Source organism: Microcebus murinus, chromosome 2, assembly GCF_040939455.1.
Source record: "Microcebus murinus isolate Inina chromosome 2, M.murinus_Inina_mat1.0, whole genome shotgun sequence".
Lineage (NCBI taxonomy): Eukaryota > Metazoa > Chordata > Mammalia > Primates > Cheirogaleidae > Microcebus > Microcebus murinus.
This window is the reverse complement of record NC_134105.1, coordinates 3,820,173-3,835,288: the sequence shown is the minus strand read 5'-3', so window position 1 is coordinate 3,835,288 and position 15,116 is coordinate 3,820,173.

The following is a 15,116-nucleotide window of genomic DNA, read 5'->3' as shown; positions in this document are numbered from 1 at the left end:
ACTCTCTGTCTTTCTGTCTATATATATATACATATATACACACATACATATTTTAAAGAGACGGGGTTCTGGCGGCCAGGCGGAGTGCCGTGACCATTCACAGGCAGGACCATCGTGCACTACAGTCTCGAGCCAGTTTCTAGGCCTCCCCGTGGCTGCCAAAGGAGTCTCTAAAAACATACAGCTCAAGTCAGTTCCTTGCAGCAAAGCTCCAGCTTCAGGACAGCGCCAAGGTTCACCAGCACTGCAGGGCACCTGCAATGCGCCGGACCCTGTCCTTGGGCAGTCTCTGTCCTGGGGCTGCCCCTGCCCCGGCTGCGTGTCTGTGTCCACGCACACTGACCAGAGGGCTGATTGCGGGATAACCCACAAATTGGTCCCGCACCCCCGGGGGGCCGATCTGTGGGCCTGTCATTGGAGGTGCAGCCTCTTCACATTCTTGCTGAGGCTGAGTTTGAATACGATGACACTCTGGCCTTTGTCTCTTTTACAAATGTTTTTAATTAAATTGCTGGGTCGCCGACACCCTGGAGAGACTAGGAAATGCAGCCTTGCAGTTTGTTAATGATACACCATCTGTTTGTTCACAGTGCGTGGTCACATGATCCTCGCTCTGCAGAACATCCTGTCTCACTGGCCCAAACCAGTTTGCAGGTGAAATGCTTAGGACGGGCGCCAGAAAGTCTCTCTCCTTCTTTCCCTTTCTCTCTCTCTCTCTTTGCTCCCCTTCCTCCCTCCTTTTCTCTCTTCCTCTGTCTCTTGTTCTCCCTCATTTGAAGGTTGGCTGCTGACCCCAAACATGTTGGCAAAATTTGTGTTCGCTGTTTATGGTGCTTATTCGTCCCATTTCTCTTGCAGGGTTTTAGCCCGACTTCTGCAAGGCTCCATGGAGACCAGAGCCAGGAGGGGCCACAGCTCAGACAAGCAGGGGGACTTCCCGGCGGAGGGAGGCCCCGGCAGCAGGACTTGGCCACTGAGTGTTAGGACTCATTTTCCTCACCAATAAAATCCGCGATCGTTGACTCATTTCACACGATAATTAAATCCCTGAAGCGTGTGTGTGTGTGTGTGTGTGTGTGTGTGTGTGTGTGTGTGTGTGGTGTCCTGGGTGGTTTTTAAGAGCTCCAAGTGTTATTTATGTTAACGAAGACTGGGCCTCAGAAAGGAAAAATAACGGAGGCTTAGACTCCCACCCTCTGCAGGAGAACCTGGCGGCTCAGGGACCCCGTCTCCGCGCCCGCAGGACGGAAGCGGGTGCAGACACGCACGGGACACGCTGCTGAGCTCCAGGAAGGGGCCTGGTTTGGTGTTCACATGACAGAAGATGAACGGCTGTGAAACGTCATGAAACATTCCAGAGCCCCAGCACCTCCTCAGACACTTGCTCTGTCGCCGAACGCTGAGAAGCCATTCCCTAATCTCTGCGTCACAGATGGGGTGACAAGCCTCGGCAGGACAGGAGTCTGTCCTGGGAGTGCCCTTTTGAAGGGACAGGTGGCTGGAGCCACAGAGGAGGCTGTGGGCAGGCACAGGGGATGGCTCAGCCCGCGGCGCGGGACAGCCGGGCTGCTCACACGCGTGCAGTCTCAGCAAGGCGGGTGCTGGCCGAGACAGGCAGCAATGACCGCCACCGAGTGCGTCTCTTCCTGCTCTCCCACCGGATTCCACTTTCTGGCTGTGACCGGGAGGGGATGGCCCACACGTCGTCTATCTGATGCTCTCACTTCCTCGGGGCCCTGATTACAAGGCTTAAGGTTTGGGTCCATGCATGTCCCGTGTGTGTGTGCGTGCGCGGTGTTTACGCCAACAGACACGTTTTTTTTTTTTTTTTGTGGGGAACTGGCCCATGGGGATGACTCATCCTTAGGTGTTTCACACTTGCCGCTTACGAAATTTGTCTCCAATCAGCGAAGAACAAATGGCCCAGAACCTCTCTTATCAACTTCCGATAGCCGTTTGCAGCCCATAACACCCAGCTCAGCACACTCCCTGCAGAGAAAACATCTGCACCTGGGCTCCTGGGCCCGAATGTTACGTGACACTTTGTGAGTAAAGTGGAGCCATTGTTCCTCCTCCCCCTCTGTCCTCTTCGGTGGAGCTGGACCGCCTGCGGGGGGCCCTTGCTGGGATGTGTGTTTCTCTGATTTATCTTCTAGCCTCAAGTAAAATAGCGATGAGCCCTGCTAATAGTCACAGTGTTTTCCTGAAATTCAGGGGACACCTCCTTGCTGAAAGCATTTTGGTAAATTAACTTATACTGGTGCTAAAATAATTCTTGTCCTTATTTCCAAATAATGAGGCTAAGTAGCCATGTCTGTTAAAGTTTTCAGGGGCAGCATATATCCTACTCCAGCTCTTTCTGGCCCTCTCTTCTGCCTACCCCTGCCCCACCCAGCCTCAGGACCTGGGCCAACCCGGCCCCTGCAGCGGCCACTCCAGATCCTATCCTGAGCGAACTCCCACAGGACCACCGGTTAGAGAGGCTAGATCAGGCCGTGGTCCTGCAGAACCACCAAATCCTACATGGTCTGTCCAACACCATCCGGGAGGGGCTGGTGGTCAGAGCAGAGGGAGGCCCTGTATGTCATACACCCCATGGCCACTGCAGCATAGGGAAGAAAGCAGGATGAATCCCACATTGGCCCTTAGAGTTTCCACCCAAGTGACACACGTCACTTCTGCTCATAATGCATTGGTCAGAGCAAGTCTAATGGCCACCCCAACCGCAGAGGCGGTGGAGAAGTGTGATCCCATGGAGAGCTTAGAAAGAGAAGAGCCATGAAAATCTGTTAAAGAACCCTGATGCCTACCACGGGGTCCATGCCATCACACGCGGTGCACACGCAGGGACCACAGCATCCAAATGCCGTCACCCGGGGAGCTCACTGGGCCGGAGGAAGGGGAGGCCTTGGGTGGCCAGAGGACAGTGGAATCCATATTGCTTCGAAGGGATGGCTGAGGCTGCGGGGGCATGTCCCTTTCCCCAAGAGTGTGACAGCTTCTTTCTCGTTCCCAGCTGAGTACAAGTAAGGGGTCAAGGATCGATGCCCAGACAATCAACACCCTCCACGGCTCCTGCAGTCTCATGACATCAGCTGCGTCTCTGCAGCCGTATTTTAAGCTTTCTGAGGGCGAGGAGTCTGCTTCCCCCCTCTGCGCCCCATGAATTTGGTAATTGCATGCCTCGCTCAGCACTAGCCTTGGCACAGAAAGATGAGAAAGAAAATAAACTCAGTCTCTGTCCCCGAGGGTCTCGGACAGAGACTCTAGGGTAACAACATAAACAATGTGGTGAACACTGTAATCCTAGATAAGAGAAGTGATAGCCAAACACATGGAAATGCAATTGGGAATTAAGGGAACCGGGAAAGTTTTCCCCAAGGAAATGAGATTTTTATCCAGGCCTCAAGGAGAAAGCAGCTAATAGAAAAAGGAAAGCTAGGTGTTCACCCGGAGACACTAGGTGAGAAAAATACAGAATGGAAGTGATTTTCTCCTCTGGACTGGATGGGTACAGGGGTGGCCAAATTTAAAGAGCCAGGTAGTAAATACTTGAGTCATGTGGCCACATGTGATCTCTGTCAGGTGTGTGTGTGTGTGACAACCCTTTTAAAATGTAAAAACCATTCTTAGCTTGCAGGCCACACAAAAACAAAACCAAGCGAAGGCACACCCTCTGGGATGGCTATAATCAAAAAGACAGATAATCACAGGCCTCGGCGAGGATGTGGAGAAAAGGGAGCCTCACGCGTTGCTGGTGGGGTGTAAAATGGTGCAGCGCCCTGAAAAGCAGCCCGGCAGGTCCTCAAAAAGTTAAACACAGTGTTACCGGGTGAGCCTGCAACCCCACTCCTACGCATGCATGTATGCCGGAGAATTGAAAGCGTGCGTCCACACAAAAATTTGTGCATGAATGTTCCTAGCCGTGTTATTCTTATCAGCCAAAAAATGGAAACAATCCAAATGTTTAACACACGGGTAAGTAAAATGTGGTCAATCCATACAGTGGAATATCATCCATCCATAAAAAGCAGTGAAGTTCGGACGCATGCTACAACATAGATGAATCCTGAAAACATTATCCTGAGTGAAAGAAACCAGACACAAAAACACCTACAAATTATATGATTCCATTTATGTGAAACGTCCAGAACGGGCAAACCCACAGAGACAGAAAGCAGACCCGTGGTTGCTCTGGGCTGGGGGGAGTTTGGGGAATGGAGAGTGACCGCTAATGGGTACCAGGTTTCTTTCTGGGGTGATGAAAATGTTCTGGAACGAGGTAGTGATGATGGTTGCACAGCTCTGGGAATACACTAAGAGCTACTGAACTATATGCTTCAAGTGTATGGAAAAAAATAAAATAAAATAAAAAATGTGAATATTATGGCGTGTGAATTATATCTCAATTTTTAAAATGCTTGGGTATTTTTTAAAAACAGGACAAAGCCATAGTTTGCCAGGCCCTGAGAGGAGCCGCAGGGGGGACTCGCAGTGGAGGTTCCGGGCTGGGAGGGCGCCGAGGGGCTCGGGCTTGGGAGGAGCCATCAGAAGTCTAAGCATGAAAAGAGAGACAAATTTCCCCTAAAATTGTTCTTTTTATGTTAAAAAGGAATGTATGATAAAGAGTATGACTGTTAATTTTCACAAGGTCTGAGCAGGAAAGGTGCACCATCACAAACGCTTTCAGAAAAGGCTGTCGTGATACACAGGTGGCCGATGACACCCAGACTTGGACCCCAGGGGAGGGAGGGACCAGGGGCGTCCCGGTGCCCGTTAGCTGTGAGTGTGAGAAGAGAGAAGGCACGGAAGGCTGTGGTTTCCAGATTAGCGAGAGCTCCTCTCATGACAGGGTGACTTGAGGCCCCAGAAGGACACCCAGGCGAAGCAGTGGGGAGTCACGTGGGGGCCCCGAGGAGGAGAGAGCTGGGGGCTGGAGAGGCGGACCCGAGAGCGATCGGCGTGTGGGTGAAGCACGATCGTGGGCGGCGCAGGGACAGCAGGCAGCGGCAGGATTGGAGAGGGCTGCAGGCGGGAACCTCGGGAACATCACCCGCAAGGGGCAAGGAGAGGGAAGGGAAGAAGTGAGGGCAGGAGGCAGTGGAACCGTCAGAGAGCCGGGAGGGAACCCGGGGAAGAGGGTTCAGAAAGGGGGGTGTCGAGTGTTACGGGGAGGCCAAGCAGGAAGGGGGCAGGGGGAGCCCCAAGCTTGAGAGAGGCGTCTTCACAGCACGGTGGGGACAACCTCGCACCCCAGGAGGCCGAGAAGGGCAAGGGAGTGAGCTTCAACGCTGCCGAAGACGATCCGATGGAAGCAACCCTGGTTTTGAGAGAGGAGAAGGCGTCTAAGACGGGAGGTGTAGAGCATTCGTCCCTCGCCCAGGGCCTGGCTGTCCCGAGGCACCTGCTCTTTCTCCTGCCTGGGGACAGAAAACTTCAGACCCAGGAGAAGTGGGAGGGGGTGGGACAGGGACTTCCGCTGAGACAGGAGCCCAGGTGCCTCCACCTGGGATTCAAGGTAGAGGGGCCGGAGCGCCTGATCACACATACACACACATCTGCATCGGGTAGGAGCTTTTACAGAATCCCAAACCTGGATGTGCAAACACATGTCTTTGCAGATAGTGAGTTTTACGTGTGAGTGTGGCCGGCCTTGGTGCCCAGTTATTTAATTAAACACGCATCGAGTATTTGGTGGATGAGTTTCACATCTACGGTTTGGCTTTAAATAAAGTAGATGCCCCTGGACAATGTGTAAGGGCCTCATCCAATGAGTTGAGAAGCCTTAAGAGCAAAACCTGAGTTTCCCAGAGAAGAAATTCTGCCTCCTGACTGCAGCGTCACCCGGTACCAAGGGCTGGGGGGAAGGAGGGTGGGGAGCCCGTGTTTACTGGGCACAGGGTTTCAGTTTGGGAAGATGAGAAAGTTCTGAAGAGGGATGGTGGTGATGGCTGCACAACAATGTGAATGTACTTAATGCCACCAAACAGCACACTCCAAAATGGTTAAAATTATAAATTTTATGTTACGTATATTTTATCACTGCCTGTGGTCTGCATGTTTGTGTCCCCTCCAAAATTCATATGTTGAAATCGTCCCTCTTAGCCCGGGCAAGGTGACTCATGCCTGTAACCGTAGCACTCTGGGAGGCTGAGGCAGGAGGATTGCATGAGCCCAGGAGTTCGAGACCAGCCTGAGAAAGAGTGAGACCCTGTCTCTATTAAAAATAGAAAGAAAAAAAAAAAATTAGCCGGGCCTGACGGTGCATGACTATAGTCCCAACTACTAGGGAGGCCGAGGCAGGAGGATCGCATGAGCCCAGGAGTTTGAGGTTGCTGTGAGCTAGGCTAATGCCACAGCACTATAGCCTGGGCAACAGAGTGAGACTCTGTCTCAGAAAAATAAATAAATAATAAATGTGTAAATTAAAAAGAAAATCCCATAGTTGACTTTGTTTGTAATGTCATAAAAGAAAAAAAAATTAAAAAAAACAAAAAGAAGAGGAAATCCTCCCCCTCCAAGGGGATGATACTAGGAGGCGGGGCCTTTGGGAGGTGATTAGGTCATGAGGCGGAGCCCTCAGGAATGGGATTAGTGCCTTTTTCAAAGAGACCCACGATCCCTCCCCCTCCCACCCTGTGGGGACACAGCTGGAAGGCACCACCTATGAAACAGAAAGTGGGCCCTCACCTGACACCCCATCTGCCTTGATCTCGGACTTCCCAGCCTCCAGAACTGTGAGAAATAAACTCCTCTTGTTTATAGCAACCCAGTTTATGGTATTTTGTTATAGCAGCCCAAATGGATTACGACAACCACAATTAAAAATAGAACAGACAGAACCAAAAACTGCAGCGCCAACTCCTACCTGAATCTCCAGCTTGTTGGCCCGGCCTACAGATCTCAGAATTTCCAGCCCCTACAATCGTATGAGCTGATTTCTTACAATACATCTCTTAATACATCTGTCCTATTGGTTCTGTTTCCCTGGCAAACTCTGACTGATACAGTAATGTTGTCTATATGTTTATATGAATAATTGGACTCATTACTCCGTTACCATTAGAAATTTGGTAACAGCAAACCTAATATGACCATCCAAAATCAGGTGGCTAACTCATTTAAATTCAGTTTACTTTGTGTAACCAGAGTCTCTGTTCACTTTGGGGTTCTCCCCGGCCCCACCTTCTCTCTCCTCGTCCTAGGTGGGATCTGGATTCAGGGGAGGCTCAGGGAGCATCTGGTCTGTGATCCTCTGTCCTGTCCAGCCTCCCCAAGGTAGACCTGTCCCTTCAGGTCGGGGGCATGGCCCTCCATCCCTGCAGCCCCAGTGACAATGTCTGAGATTCCCCCAGGGCTGCTGCTTGTCAGCTCTTACAACATTCCTCGTCCTCACTAGCCAAATCCAAGGCTTCTTCCAGTCCCTGATCCCTGGGGAAAGGACCAGGGACTGGAAGAAGGGACCAGGACCAGGGACCCTGTAGTCACTTGCATGTTCCTCTCCAGGTGCCAGGACCTCTTGTCTGTTTCCTGCCAGCCACACAAGGTGTACAGGGCTCTGTGGGGCTCCCTCGAGCCCACGCACACTAATAATTTCCATAATTTTCATAATCGTCACTCCAGGAGCTTCTCTGTAAGGCCCCTGATCTCCAGGGCCAGGAGGGTGCAGGAGTAGGGGCGGGTGTGTTTAGGGTGGAGCATGCCGGTCTACACTGTGTCTGGCACAGCTGATGATATGAGGCATCATCAGAAAATTTTTATCTCCCCCAAAGCCCAGCCCTGCCTCTGGCCCAGTGTTCTGAGAAGCAATGTGTGCAAAGAACACAGAATCAGTAATCAAGCCCCCGGTTTTCATCTCGGTTCTACCATTTGCCAGTGGTCCAGGGCAAGGGCCTGGGTTTCCGCAGCAGCAGGACCAGGTGCCGGGTGAATTGGCTGTTGCAGACCGGGTCTCGTGGGGAGCATGGTGGTGAGAACTCAAAGGTCCCAGGATATGGTCAATGTATGTTCAGAAACTCTTTTTCTATATGGGTTCACATAACTATAACTCACAGAAAACAAATTCTACATTACTAAAACAGAAATATAATAATAAAACAGCCAGGTGCACTATTTTTGCTCATGCCAGCTCTGACACCAGCGTGTGGGTGGGATTTTTTCTCATACACCAACTGGGTGTCCAGTGACTCGGTTCCAGCCTGACACCAGCCACCTGGAGTCAGCACAGACCCCACGGGTTAGGGGCTCGGTCCCACAAGACTGTCCCACTCCAGACACCCGTCACCTGGAATTGGAGGCACTGGCTATAAATTGGGGGTTCCCACAACCTGCCCCTTGTGTTTGAGAATTTACTAGAATGGCTCATGGATGAGGAAAGCCCTTCACTCACCACTGCTGGGTTATGACAAAGGCTACAGCTCAGGAACAGCCAAATGGCAGAGCTGTGCGGGGCAAGGTAGGGGTGGGGGTCACGGAGCTCCCACGCCCTCTCTGGGCGTACCACCTCCCAGCACCTCCACCTGTCCACCAGCCAAGAGGCTTTAGGGTTTTTATGAGGTTTCATTACATAGGCATGATTGATTCATTCATTGGCCATTGGCGATCAACTCCATCCAGCCCCTCTCCCCTCCCCGAGGTGGGGGTGGGGGTGGGGAGAAAGCTCCAACCCTCTAATCCTGCCATAGTCTTCCATAGTCTTCCTGCCATAGTCTTAGGATGGGTGACCAGCCCCCATCCTAAAGCTACCTAGGGGGTCCCTCTACCCCCCCCTCCCCAGTCATCAAAGGCTTTCAGAGCTGTGTGCCAGGAACCTGGGACAAAGATTAAGTATCTGTTGCCCATGTGCCATCCCAAGTGTACTGAACGTTTGTGTCAACCAGTCAGCAAAGCACCTCTCGTGCCAGTTGTGAAACCCAACCTGCTCATCCCTCCAGATGCTGCCTGGTTAGTCTGAGAGCAGCACAGGACTTGTGGGCAGGCGTCGTCCAGAGGGAAGTCCCCTCCACGAGGGGTAAACCTGACCTCCGGACAAGATGACTCCATTATTCAACCCCCAGGGTTTAAAACAAAATAAATCTACATCAACGGTGGTGATCAGAGGGCCTGGGCATAAAGCACTGGGGCTGGGGGAAACCGAGGCAGTAAAGCCAGCCAAGAGGAAGGCCAGAGGAGGGGGTCGCTCTGAAGGCTGCAGGGACCCTGGCTGGGGCGGCCAGGAAGAGGAGTGTGCAGTGGCCCCAGCCTGGCCCTCGGAGAACCACACCGCGTCTCTGCGCTGCACTGGGGCCTCCCGCCTCCAACCCCTGCTCCACCACCAACCCGCATTCCAGGAGAGGCGGGGACTGAAACCAATTGTTCCTGCCTGGATTGGGCAAACCGCGGGCCTCGTACCTTCAGCTCCGGTTCTTCAAGGACTTCCAGGAACCACAAAGCAGACGCAGAGTGGAACACAAAAGAAACGACTCATGAGTTAATTACACGTAAATCTCATTGCAAAATCCACACTGTCTTAAACACTTTTCAAACCACCGGGACTCGGTGAATCCCACCAGGAATGCCGGGCTGGGCTCTGTAAACGGGGAGGGGCGACCCCTCGCCCCTCCCCAGCGCCTAGGGTGCAACTGTCTCCAAACATTGCCTGCCTAGGATTAGAGTCAGAACCATGCTGTCCCCCTTTCTAATATCAAGTACTATATTACGTAACTTACTGCTTTTTCCTTTTTTACTGTTTTCCCTTTTTTAATAAAATTACTATTATTTCAAAACATTTCTAGTTTTCAATCAATATGCAATTTTGTTAATGACTCTGCCTATAGTCTACATCTTTCCTTTTAAGAAAATATATCCTTTTCCTCCAAGATACAGCACAAAGTAACATCATCCTTCCTCATTTTAAGAAAAGACTTTTGAAATATGGAAGACCTCAAAAAGCAAAAAAGACCATCACATCCATTTTTTTAAGATAAAAATACAACTTATACTTCTCACTTCTGACCACCAAGTTATCTAATATTGCACGTGAATTTAGCTTTCACAAGATGTCATTTGCGTGTGGCTGTGGGCTGTGCTTCACCCTGGGCTGCCTGTCTCAGGATAGCACGGTCGGCTCCGGTAATAATTCCCCGAACCCGAGCGCACGCTGCAGACAGTCACGCGAATGCCGCCGGGGTGGCCCGGCCGAGGCAGCCACTCATCCGTCACTCCTGACAGCTCAGACCACAGGCTGCCGGGAGATGCTCATGAACAAGTTCTTTGTCCTCAGGGGGTGAAGAAAGGCCTGGCCTTGGCTGACTCTAGAGCCACTGGCCAGAAAGGGTTCCGGCGCCGGAATCCGCACCAGCAAAGTCAACGACGGACCGTGAGAGCTCTCCGGGAGGCCTGATGCGTGAGCCTTGCGGTCGCCTCGCACTGCGTCACCTCGGCCATCCCTCAGCTACAAAACAGGTGTTTCAAACCAGCATCGAACCAAAGATGCCCCGGTGAAGGCTGTCTTCAAGCAGGCGAAATAGACACGCCCGCCAGGAATGTCATTGCTGGCCTTACCAGGCCAGTGTCCTGCACGCCAGGAATCTGCTGACAGAGCTGCGGCTGCTCCTCTCTGTCCTCTCTGGGGACACTCAGCATTTCGGCCAAGGGCAACTGTTGCAAGATTTCCTTTCAGGCTGACTTGTGGGAAGCTTTTGTGGCTGCTGTCTTGGGCAGGGGGATGGAGGGTGCTGGGAGGGCCAGGGGATCAGGATTCCCCAGTGTTTTCAACCACTGGTCTGAGCCTCGAGCGCGTCTCTCTGCTCCTAGGGCAGCCGTTGTCACACAAAACACGCTTTTTCCACGGCTGCATGAAACCCTGCAGACCCGAACAGAGACGTCTTCCTGACAGGTGGGACAGCCACCTGGTCTCTCCTTCTGGGTAGGGTCCCAGACATAATGGCAAATGCCCCCGAATTAGGCCTGGACCCCGGGCAGTAATTTTGTGTTAGTGGCAAGGTCAGGTTTGTCGCTTAACTGAGATCAGCCCAGCTCTGGTGTTGACTAGCTGTGCTCCAACGAGCAAACCGTTCATGTTTGTCCCAGTCTCTTCCCCTGTAAAGGACAAGGACTCCCGACCTTCAAAGTCCCTTGCCTTTGTGCTTTCCTTTACTAAGGTAAGAAAAGGAAAAAGACGATTGTATTTTAGAACTACGTATATGTTGATATTGAAAGCAGCCCTTTAAAAAAAAAAATGGGCGAGGCCGGGCATGGTGGCTCACGCCTGTAAGTAATACCAGCACTCTGGGAGGCCGAGGTGGGAGGATCGCTTGAGCTCAGGAGTTCGAGACCAGCCTGAGCAAGAGCGAGACCCCATCTCTACTAAAAATAGGAAGAAATAATTGGCCAACTAAAAAAATATATATAAAAAATTAGCCGGGCATGGTGGCGCATGCCTGTAGTCCCAGCTACTCAGGAGGCTGAGGCAGGTGGATCGATTGAGCCCAGGAGTTTGAGGTTGCTGTGAGCTAGGCTGATGCCATGGCACTCTAGCCCAGGCAACAGAGTAAGACTCTGTCTCAAAAAAAATAAAATAAAAAAAAAATGGGCGAGTAAGGAAGTAGACATATTGCAGGACACATCTGGCCCAGCCGGACTCAAGTTCAAAGTTGGGGGACAGACAGATATTTGCAACGTTAAATCACAGTCAGCATTCGGCCTGAGCAGGCTGTTGGCAGCCCCCTCCCCCATGCCCTACGGCTCTGCCTTGAGCAGGCACGTGCAGCACTGGGCCTTCCCGGATTTGTTAAGTCAGAGGCTGATGCAAAATGGTGCTACGTAGGGCTTTGCGTGAAAGTCCAACCAAACCCTTCACCCATTATGCTGTTTACCCCTTAGGAATGAAAACTGCGAACAAATCCATCTCAGAGTCGGCCTGTCCCTCCTGAAAAACAGGTCTATATCCTTTTTGTAGACAATGCTCCCTACGTAACCCAGCTCTGCCTTGACCTGCTTGTCAGAGAATTCAGAATAGAGGTCTGTGTGCACCTGAGTACTTTTACCTGCATTCCCAGGCACAACTGTACTTGCCACTTCGTTCCGATTTTAGTGGGTTTTGGCTTTAGTAAAGTACTGATTGCTTAATGAATCTATTCATTGATTTGAGCAGTTTTAGGTTTACAGAAAAATTGAACAGAAAATACAGAGTTCCAATGTACCACCTTCCCTCCCTGTATACAGTTTCTACTATTTTAATTTTACTGGCATGGTGAGTGTGAGTCCCTTGTTATAATAGTGGCTTGCTATTACTGACCAAGCCCATAGTTTACATTGGGGTTCACTCTTGGCGTTGTCCATGGGTTTGACAAATGTATGGTGACACGTGTCCACCATTACAGTGTCCTGCAGATACTAGTTTCTCTGCCCCCAAACTCTCTTGGGCCCACCCTTAGTCACCTTTGCCCTCTGCCACAGTCCCCAGCCCCTGGCAACCGCTGATTCTTTGCTGTCTCCATAGCTTTGCCTTTTCTGGAACTGACGGTTGGAATCACACAGCATGTAGCCTTTTCAGACCAGCTTTTTTCACTTAGCTATATGTCTGAGGCTCCTCCCTGTCTTTTTGTGGCTTGATAGCTCATCGAGTTCTACCGTTGCCCGGATATGCCACAGTTTGTTTATCCATTCTCCTACTGAAGATCATCTCGGTTACTTCCAAATTTTTGGCGACTACTAATAAAACTACTATTTTTTCTGATTTTTGTTATTATTATTTTACTGTACACTGCCTCAAAATCCTTTTGGAAGTGTATGGGAGTATAGCTAGTACTGAAATATGACTAAAAGATTGTTCACGTTATAGGGTATTAGTTTTTTTGTGTTTGTTTGTTTTTTTTGATCCTGCCAATTGGAGTCAAGTTTACCACAGATCCGGCTAAAAGAACCAAAAACATTTGAGGGGCCTGTGGTGCTTTCTGAACATGATGTGGATCAAGTGTGTTTGGCAAAGAACTCAGCAGGGGTTTCAAGATGTACAAAAATTATACAAGCCAGAATTCTCTTTCATCCTATCTGGAAGCAAGCTCAAACTCCCTTTTCCCAGAAATTAGCAGACAGAACTGTACTTTCTGCTCTTAAGGATGCTATAGAATTCCCAGTATGTAACTAATGACTTTTATTATTGACAATATGCTCTGATTACGGGTTTAAGTATGAATAGTTTGGTTATATGCCAGAGACAGAAAGGGCAGAAGATCTTTGTGGGACACATATGGGTTAACCTTACCTCCTCTGAGATCTGAGCAAGAATTGGGGACTGAATACAAGGCCAAGTTTCTTACATTTTTATCGAAGTGAAACATAAGTTTTTAATTTGGGGGGTCGAGTAGTGTCAAAGGCTTATAACAAAGCAGAAACAAAACAAAAGAGCAATCTCTTGCCCTTCCCCACCTAATTCCTATGGGCACTTTCCACTCTCGGCAGCTTGTTCTGATAGTTACTCCGTATTTTTAAGCACAGTTACACCACTCTGTCTCGATGAATCCATTTCAGACCCCTCCACTGTCTTCCTGCCGTAGCAGCTGAGGATTTTACACTCTGGCCCCATCCCATCTCCCTAATGTACTCACAGCGTCATTTCTGGTTCGATCGATTTTCAATATTCATTCTGTTAAGAACAGGTAAATATTGTTTACTGGTGAGTCAGGTAATAAACTATGATCCAATTTCCTTTTGCAACTTTTTGCTTGTCCCAAAGTTAATAGTTGCCTTATATTTTGGATTCACTTAGTTTTATTTGTACCTGTGCTCAGTCTCCCCACACCCCTTAACAGCCTCCGGTTCCACGTGGCTCCACCCGCCCGATCTCAATCTGCCCATCCGTCCGTCCCTGTTTCCAGGAGCGTCTTTCCTGGGCCCTGGCTCTTTGTCCCCTTAGCTGCTGCCTCGGTCTGTCCTTGGACTTCCCTTCACCGTCGCCCTGGAAGTTCTCGGTGCTCACTGCCGAAGCCCTGGTTCCTGGGATTTCCCGTCTTCCTTGTGCTTGGTTATTCCTGGTCATTCCCTCATTGCCAGGGACCATGTCTCCCAGCAGCTTCCTGAGAAAATGCGCGGGGCTAACTGAGCGGGGAGTGCTGTAGTCAGAGTGTCCAGATGGAAACATCAGCTTTCCCACCGCGGAGGCCGTTTGGAGAAGGAGGCTTCTTGTCTGCCGGCCAAGGGAGCATCCTCCCACCGCCCCCGAGAACGAGCCCTCCCACTCAGCCGGCCGGAACACGGCAGCCCCTCCAGGTGGGCGACAGCCTGCGGGACACCTGCTCTCCAAAGGCCAGCAGAGCCCAAAGAACAGAGGGGACGGGTGGAGGGGTGGAGCCACTTTCTTCTCCTCAAACTCCACCATCAGGTGAGTCACAGCTTGCCTGGGGCTGGGGGTAGCCTGGACATCAGCATTTTTAAAGCCCCTCAAGTGATCCAGTGCAGCTAAGCGCAAGAATCCTGCTGTGCGGCTGGCTTAAGCAGGAAAGTGAGTAGGCAGCTTCTAATTGCTCTGCATAAAACCCTGCAGTTCGCTGCCCCCAGGTCCCCCTGGCCTCCCAGGGCTGCTGCTTCTGAGCCACGGAGCCTCCCTGTCCCCCTCGGTTACATAATTCTCTCCCGGTTTTGCTTGGGGTTGCGTCTGTGTTTTTCCTTCTCGTTCTCCTCGTGTCGAGGGGGATTTCCAAGAGGAAATGATGGAGGGGCCGGGGACCAGGTAGTCGCTGCCATCTCAACACCAAACCTAAGCAAGGCCAAGTCACACGGCTTCTTTTAGCAAGAGTTTCCCTTAAACTTTTTAGAAATGACCCAGGGAGATAACAGGAGGCTCTGTTCCTAGGAAAATACCTGTTGCTTTGAAAAACAGTGACAGATAAAGTGTCGTGAGAGTCCCGAGCCAGGAGCAACGGCCTGGATGGAGGGAGTCGGGGCCCCCACATCTACATGCAGGGCAGGGTGGACATTGCCCTCTGTAAAGTGTATGATAGAATTCCGTTTCTCATAGTAACTTCCCCCAATGCCCCCTTTCCACAGCACACCCGGGACACCCGCTCTCCTCTACCCCACGGTGGGGGAGGGGGGTCCTCATCCTGACCCTCCCCCGCAGCTGCGTGAGCCCGGCC